Source organism: Syngnathus leptorhynchus, chromosome 6 (assembly GCF_054491065.1).
Source record: "Syngnathus leptorhynchus isolate UIUO chromosome 6, UIUO_Slep, whole genome shotgun sequence".
Classification (NCBI taxonomy): Eukaryota; Metazoa; Chordata; class Actinopteri; order Syngnathiformes; family Syngnathidae; genus Syngnathus; species Syngnathus leptorhynchus.
Genome location: NC_141200.1, coordinates 17251789 through 17260312, shown reverse-complemented (window position 1 = coordinate 17260312; position 8524 = coordinate 17251789). Strand labels below are relative to the sequence as shown.

General features: G+C 45.4%; 1 pseudogene; it reads left to right on the top strand.

The window, feature by feature from the left end:
* The first annotated feature begins 312 nt into the window (after positions 1-312).
* On the top strand, positions 313-459 carry LOC147056215 (5.8S ribosomal RNA; annotated as a pseudogene).
* Positions 460-8524: the final 8065 nt, after the last annotated feature.

Sequence of the window (8524 nt, the reverse complement as noted above, 5' to 3'; positions counted from 1 at the left end):
GCACCAAGTTGATCATTCTACATGAAGAAATGACCACTTGAAACGTTGTTTGTTTTACGCGCGTTTTTTTTTTTCTTGCCTCAATCGCTTTTTCTCGGCGAGATAAGCACGGCCCTAAGATAAGATAACGGCCCTCCTTCGGCGGACCGTCGGGGGTTTAATGTCCGCTCGACTAGTCGGAAGACGCGGACGGGCGGCGCCCGTCGCCGTCGGCCGGATCAAACCTATTTTTCATCGGAACTTGGCAACTCGCGGCGCGCGCGGCGGAAGGGGGACCCCGGCCAGACCCGCGCCGCCGCAACCCACAAACACAACTCTTAGCGGTGGATCACTCGGCTCGTGCGTCGATGAAGGACGCAGCTAGCTGCGAGAACTAATGTGAATTGCAGGACACATTGATCATCGACACTTCGACAAAGTGTCATCTGTGAATGTTGTTCATCCAAGGATGGAGCGTGACGGCCGCCTCCTTAAACACGGGCCAAAAAATGACCAAGTGTCAACTGCGAACTTTGTCCATCCAAGGAAGGAGCGTGAGGGCCGGCTCCTTAAACACAGGCCGAGTTACGCCCCGGACGGGCCGTCTTCTCCCGGCGCCCGCCCGCGTACGCCCCCCATCCCCGGTCGTCCGTCTGCTCCCGGCGGGCCTCCGAGTACCCCCTCACCCAACCCACGGTGTTAGGGTTGAATAGATTAGGTTCATCATATTATGTTGGAATGTAATCAGGATTAATTAACCTAAACTTGTCCTGTCTTAACAAAGTAGTAGAACAAAGTGCTAAGTTCCTTTGCACTGATTGACCAACTGTAGAAGACGCAATCAAAGTTGTTCTGTCCACTCAACATCGTAAAACAACCCCTGCTATGATGTGATCAGAGGATAGGGGTTTCATCCCCATCCTGCCCACTCACACCCCACCCTGTGTCTCTCAATGAAAAGGCTCTTGCAAGAGGCCCGAGTCAGACCTCATTCGATGATCGCTGTATGCACAGCGACGAATGACTCTCCACTTGCAAGTGTTTAAAAAGGCATATTGTCTCCCGTTGTGGTTCTTGCAAAAATAAGTTAGAGTCAGAACATCTCCAACATTTTGGTGCCGTGACCCGGATCCCAAACATACCCGTTGCTGACCGACTGAGGACGACGTGCTGCTTTCCGTCGACGGGCCAGCGTCTATTAGGTGGACCTGGTTAAGAAAGTCCTGGGGAGTGAATTCTTCGCTGGGCCAGCATCTTAGGTCTGCCTTCGTCTGACAGCGGCGGATTGACGGGATCCGGCATTGCAACGAACCAGGGGACAAGTAAGTTAAAGCCCTAAAATTGTGTGATTGTGTTGTTGTGAAACGCGTAAAAAGTTAAAGGTGCACAAGATATACGGCTTTGGTTTGTCCGGGCTATGAGATATACGGCTTTGGTTTGTCCGAGCTATAAGGTTTACGCTTTGGTTTGTCCAGGCTAAGAAACAGCTGGGGTTCTAGACCCAGTGGATGGAACGGGTTAAAAAAGACAGAGCTTCTTTTTCTTAATTGCAGAATGGCGTAGATATTTTTTTGTCCGTTTTTTTCCTAGCTGTTTGGAAGGGTTTTTGCACCCATCCGAGATAGGCCTAAAAGTAAAAAAGCGCTAAGTTGTGTGGTTGAGTGTGTGACTGGTAGGATAATTTGACTAAGGGGCAATTGTTGTTGAACGGTCAATTTAATCTTGCATTGAGGATCCTCAAAAAAGAAAAAAGAAAATTGGAAAATAAAAAAAAAATTGGAAAAATCTAAAAAAAAACGAAGTTAAGATGGGAAATAAAAATGGTAAATCTCTAGCTCTTGAAGGAGATGAGAAGTACATGGCGAGTAAATTTCTTAATTGTATGCGATACATGCCAAAGTGGAAGAGAAAGTATGGAGTAGAAGGGAAGTTGAAAGTTGAAATGTGGAAAATAGTGGTTGATGTTTTGGAGGAGAGTGTGGCTAGGAAGACAAAAGGACTGAGAAAGGGGAGAAAAGAGAGAGAATTGGATTGTGCTTAAGTGTGGTTGAAAGCTTCACAAGAGAGAAGAGAACCCTGGTAGGGGTTTTTGAGTTTTTCCTTGCCCTTTTGGGACCCCAGGATCAGAGGATGCTTTGAGAATAATTGTCAATTGATTGTCTATGTGAAGCCCTTTGAGACTGCTTGTGATTTAGGGCTATACAAATAAACTTGACTAGACTTGACTTGACTAGAACAAATTCAAAAGACAAAAAATATAAAGGTGAAAAGTGATGAGGCCGCAAGTATGTTTGTCAGGCCGGAAGACAATGAGGCTACAGTGCCCAGGCGCACTGTCTCAGCCGCAGCTCAAGCCGCAGCTCAAGCCGCAGCTCAAGCCGCAGCTCAAGCCGCAGCTCAAGCCGCAGCTCAAGCCGCAGCTCAAGCAGAGGAGCAAGAAGAGCTTTCCGCTCCTGTGCAAAACTTGTATCCAAGTTTAACAGACCTGCACCCTCCCCCATACAATAGCACAAAAGGTCAGGGTCACGTAATTAGAAGTCCTGTGCAAACAAGAAGTATGACCAATGCTGCTAGATTTTCTCAAACTTTAGACAATGTTGATGTGTGCCCAATGATACAGGTGCCAAACCCTATTGTAGGGGAAGGTTACCCTCTACATACATATGTTTTTTGGCCATGGACTTTGGAAGAGGCGAGAAAAGCAGTTGAAGGGGTTACCCCTGTTGCAGAAGACCCAGATAAATGGGCAGAAGACATGGCTGGAATCATACATTCCTATAGACTGAATGGGCATGAGGCAGGAGAAGCTGCAATGTCTTCTTTGGGAAAAGACTGGGCCAAGGATAGAGGAAATTATACAGGTAGAAATAACCAAGGGCCTTTCCCCTATCCTGTTGAGGGAAATCAATTGAGAGGGGAGTATGCAGCACAATGGAATGATCTTGTGCAAAGAGGGCGAACTATATTTCAAAGACGAGCGAATTATGGTCATTTAGCAGGAATAAAACAGAAGCCTGGGGAAGATACTGATGATTTTTGCTTGAGATTTGAAAAATAATTTAGGGTGCATAGTGGCATCCCATTCAATGATGCAGCTGAGAGTGCTTATCAGCAACAGCTTAAAAATGCACTCCTCACTGGTTTCCGCCCTGAAACTGGCAATTGGGTGAGGAAACACATGGTGGAAGTGGACACTGCTAGTGTTACAACAACCATGCAGTGGGCCAGACATGCTGAAAAGGTGATAAAAAAAGGCAAAAGTTCTGATGTATTTCATCTCGACGATAATGATGAGGACCTAGATGAAGATAAAACAGTCTTCTTCCGAGGCTCCCAACGGGGCAGAGGAAAAGGTCAACAAGGTCGTAGGCCACCATACAATTCAAAACCCCCATCAGATTCTGACAACTGTTGGAACTGTGGGAAACGAGGACACTTTGCGAGAGTGTCGATATGCAAGACAAGACCAATCAAAGGGTGGAGGAAGGGGCAGAGGTAAAGCCAAATTCTCCGCATGACTAGATTCCTCCCCTTTGACCTTTTGTGCTCCTACAGAGGAAGAAATAATAGATGTCCATACAGCATGGGACATTTTGAGTACATTAAAAGAAAAACCACATGTTACCTTAAATATTGGAGGAAGTGATGTAGAGTTTTTGTGTGATACCGGGGCTTGTAAAACCGTAATAAAAACTAAAGTCCCTAATCTAAAGGCCTCCCAAAATACTATTTGGGTGAAATCTGCTGATGGGCAGGTACACAAGGAGAGAAACTCCAACCCAAGGCAATAAATGGGATTGCCCCTGTTATAAATGATCTTTTGTCAGGAGGAATTATTAGGAAGTGCTCAGATTCTCCTTGCAACACTCCTATTTTTCCAGTCCAAAAGGCCAACAAGATTGATTGGCGAATGATACAAGATTTACGAGCAGTAAATGAGGCAATACAAACAAGAGCACCTAATGTGCCTGACCCGCACACACTTCTGAACACTTTGAAACCCAACCAGAAGTTTTTCACAGTAATTGATCTTAGCAATGCATTTTTCTCAGTGCCAATCCACCCAGACTCACAGTTTTGGTTTGCATTTACCTTTAAAGGACAAAGTTATACGTACACCAGATTGCCACAGGGATTTGCTGATAGTCCAACTATTTTCATTCAAGCTATCATGGCATGTTTGGCTGATTTTCAAATTTCAAACAAACGCCAACTTCTAGTTTATGTAGATGATCTCTTGATAGCCTCTGAAACTGAAGCTGCTTGCAAGGAAGACTCCTTAGCTTTGTTACACTATCTCTGTAAAACAGGGAATAAAGTAAGCAAAAATAAACTACAATGGGTCAAACAGGAAGTGAACTATTTAGGTCACACGTTGTCAGCTGCTGGAAGACAGATACAAAAAAACAGAAAACAAATCATTGCAGATGCACCAAAACCTGAGACAAAAAAACAAAACATTTTTGGGGCTCTGCAATTTCTGCATCACTCTGCAATTACATGCATGGATCCCACATTATGCAGAAAAGACGCAACCACTGCTGAATATTGTGCATGGAGTCCCCATGGCAATGACAGAAAAAATAATATGGACACCAGTAGCGGAAGATGCTTTTGTAGTACTGAAACAGGCTCTGATGGAAACTACAACCCTTATCTTACCAGACTACAATAAAACCTTTGTGCAAACGGTAGACTGCAGGAATGGTTTTATGACCTCAGTGTTGCTGCAAAGTCATGGCAGTAAACTAAGACCAATTGCATTTTATTAAAAAAAAAATGGATCCAGTGGCTCAATCATTACCAGACTGTGTCCAAGCAGTATGCGCAGCAGCGCTTGCAGTGACACTATCCGCAGATGTGGTCCTTTTCCACAAAATGGACTTGCTGGTTCCACATGCTGTAGATGTGTTGCTACTGCAAAGCAAAATGAACTTTTTGTCACCCGCCAGACACCTATCCTACACTGCTACACTTCTGTCACAACCGCATATTGTGATAAAAAGGTGCACAGTCCTAAATCCAGCAACATTGATCCCGTTGCCAGGGGATGGAACCCCTCATAATTGTTTAGATGCTACAGAACATCTACAGCTACCCAGACAAGATTTAAGTGACACTCCACTTGATAAAGGGGAAAAGTGGTTTGTGGATGGATCATGTTCAAAGGATCCTAAAGGGAACAATCAAAGTGGTTTTGCAATTGTGAAGTTGCCGAACCAGATTATTGAAGCAGAGAAGCTTCCATACAATCGGTCAGCGCAGGCTGCTGAGCTGATTGCACTGACAAGAGCTTGTCAATTAGCAAAAAATAAGGAAGTCACTGTATACACAGACAGTCAGTATGCGTTTTCTACTCTGTTCTATTTTGCAAAACAATGGGAGCTCAGGGGGATGACAACATCAACCGGTAAGCCGGTTACCCATGCCTCCTTGTTAAAAGACTTGTTGCAGGCCATCCGTTTACCTGCTAAACTTGCTGTCTGTAAATGTGCTGCTCACACCACAGGCACAGATGAAGTCTCAAATGGAAACAGATTTGCAGACAAAATCGCTAAAGAAGCAGCAGCGGGGAAACATGGCCATGAAGTTTTTTTTAATAGATTCAGAGGACACGCAACTCATAGATAAAACTATACTGACAGACATGCAGGGCAATGCTCCAATGGTGGAAAAACGAATGTGGACGACAAAAGGTGCAGTTGTGGATACAGATAAAATCCACCGCATCAATGACAAACCTGTTTTACCAAAATCACTTTTTAAGGCAGCAGCAATTGCGACACATGGGCCTTGCCATGTGTCGACAGGAGGGATGAGGTCAATCATACATCAACAATTCACTACCTTTGGTTTAGATGCTTACTTAAAAAATTTTTGTAAAGCATGTCCTGTTTGTGTGAAACATAATCCACAAGGAAACATGAGACCTAAGAGAGGCTCCTTTCCAAAACCGTCTTACCCATTCCAAATCATGCACATGGATTTTATTGAACTCACGGAAAGTGGACCTCACAAATACGGCCTAGTGATGATTGATGCATTTTCCAAATGGGTTGAAATAGTTCCATCTAAACGAGCAGATGCCTTATCAGTGGCAAAAGCCATTTGCGAAACCGTCATACCGGTTCATGGCATCCCGCAGATCATTTACAGTGACAATGGTCCACACTTTGTGAACCAAGTTGTACAAAACATGGCTATACACCTTGGGATAACGTTAAAAAAACACTGTGCTTGGCACCCATCCAGTGCAGGCCTGGTTGAACAGGCAAACACTACTATCAAAAGCAGGTTGAAAAAATGCATGGAATCAACAGGCAGAGCCTGGCCGGAGTGCCTAGACTTGGTGAAACTCTATATGAGAATCACCCCCAATTCAGAAGGGCTAACGCCTTTTGAAATTATACATGGGAGACCATATAGAATACCTGTGTTCCCTGCAGATTTGCAAAAAGCAGATGAAGAACAGACCTTGGCAGATTACATGATCAGAATGCTCAAAATGAAAGATGTGTTAAATGCAAATTTACTGCCGCCTGGTCTTCCTTCCCCACAGGTTGACAACCTCATCAAGCCAGGAGACTGGGTCTACATCAAGGTCATCAAAAGAAAGAACTGGGCCAGCCCGCGGTGGGAGGGACCATTCCAAGTCTTGCTGACTACCCCCACTGCAGTAAAGATTGCTGAACGGCCCAGCTGGATTTACCTCAGGCACTGCAAAATGCAGAGAGTGCTGGACCCCTCATTCGGAGTGGTGGGGAAGTTCCGACTTCAAAGGGTTTTCATCGGTTAGGGTGGAACGTCTCAATGTTGGTGAAGAATCCAGCGATCCCCACTCCGCTAGGCGAGGAGATGTCCCGGTGTCTCTGCCATCCTAGTAGCAACGGAATTCCATATGCCAGGTGGATTCTATGCTGCGCTGTGGTTGGAGTGTGCTATGGTTTGTGGGCTCATCTGAATGGACCAATGGACAGTGTCATTCGTGGAAGAAGATGGTCACATGATGAGAATTTCGAGGACTGGTCATGGGACCCCAGAAACCCATACAAAACCAACGCTTGGTACCGATATGTGAAGTTCAGTGTGAGAGCTCACACCCAGGAGGGATGCTATGTGTGTTCCAAATTCCCTCCTTCCTCCACGCAAGTTCACTTGGAGGCCAGAGCAATGAATGTCACTGAAGCAAAATGTATGGCATCCATGGGAGGAATTGGATATCAACACCATGCTCACAGTCAGTGATGCCGACCCTTTCCGCCCTGGACTTGCAGACGGTACCTGTGATCAGCTTTTCTGGACAAATCTCAATGTGACTGTTAAAGGACGAACATTGCCGCAAGTGGCCTACACAGAGAGACCAGCTGGAGTGAACTACACATGTTACATCCAAGGAAACGAGACCCACAAATGCATCAACGACGACTGCTCTCCAGGAGGAAACTGGATGGGAGCTTTGGACATCACCGCTGAGTGTCAGGATAAGAGAGCCATTTCAAGTGGTGAGGGATCTCCCACCGATATGGCTGCGCCATCTAACGGGACCTACTTCATACAGAATGGCTGGTGGCTTTATGGTCACAAGGTTTATCCGATGCTGCCCGCCAACTGGACAGGAGTGTGTGCTCCAGTGTGGGTGACAGACCACACTTACAGGATACAACATCATCAGCTGACGACAGCACACAACTCTTCTGGACGTCGACGCAGGGCTGTTGCAACCTTTGACCCTCATGACCCTGTCTGGGGTGCGAACGTGCCAGATGATCATAAAATATGGTCCGTCGGAGACAAAGTTGTTCATGCGCTTTTTCCTTGGATTGGAGTTGGAAAACAAGCACTCTACATCGAGACACTGAACTATCGTTTCCAATCGTTTGTGAATCTCTCGCTGCAGGTCAATGATGGTCAAAACAGAGAGATTGAGGCTATTAGGCTAATGGTCTTACAAAACAGGATGGTTCTGGACTTGATGACTGCAGCGCAAGGTGGTGTGTGCCACATTATTGGGACATCCTGTTGCACATACATACCAGGAGAAAATGACACGCACATCAACGACGCCATGAATTCACTGAAGAACTTACAGCCGGCCATGTCAAAAGACAAAGTCCCACACCAATGGGATTTCTTTTCGTGGCTATTCTCTGGCAACTGGTGGCAACTGCTGTTGAAATTTGTGGCTCCTGTGCTTGTTGTGCTTGTGTTGATGTGCTTATTTACAACTTGTGTTATCCCGTGTTTGAAGTCTGCTGTATCAAGACTTTTGTCTTCTACCATAGCACAAGTGCAAATACAACATATCAGACATGTCGAATGTGATGACTATAACGGCTGAACAATCACGAGTAATTTTTGTCTTGACTGTTGTTATTGGTAACATTCTGGTCGCCTAAGGCAGAGGGACCGTGTGAGACTTTTCCTGCATTATAACATCTTGCCGCAGGTTTTTCACTCACACACTAAAATTGATCTACGTAGATTGCGATGATGCTGTTTAGCCGTACATGTCTTACAGAAACTTAATGATTTGGCCATCGAAAAT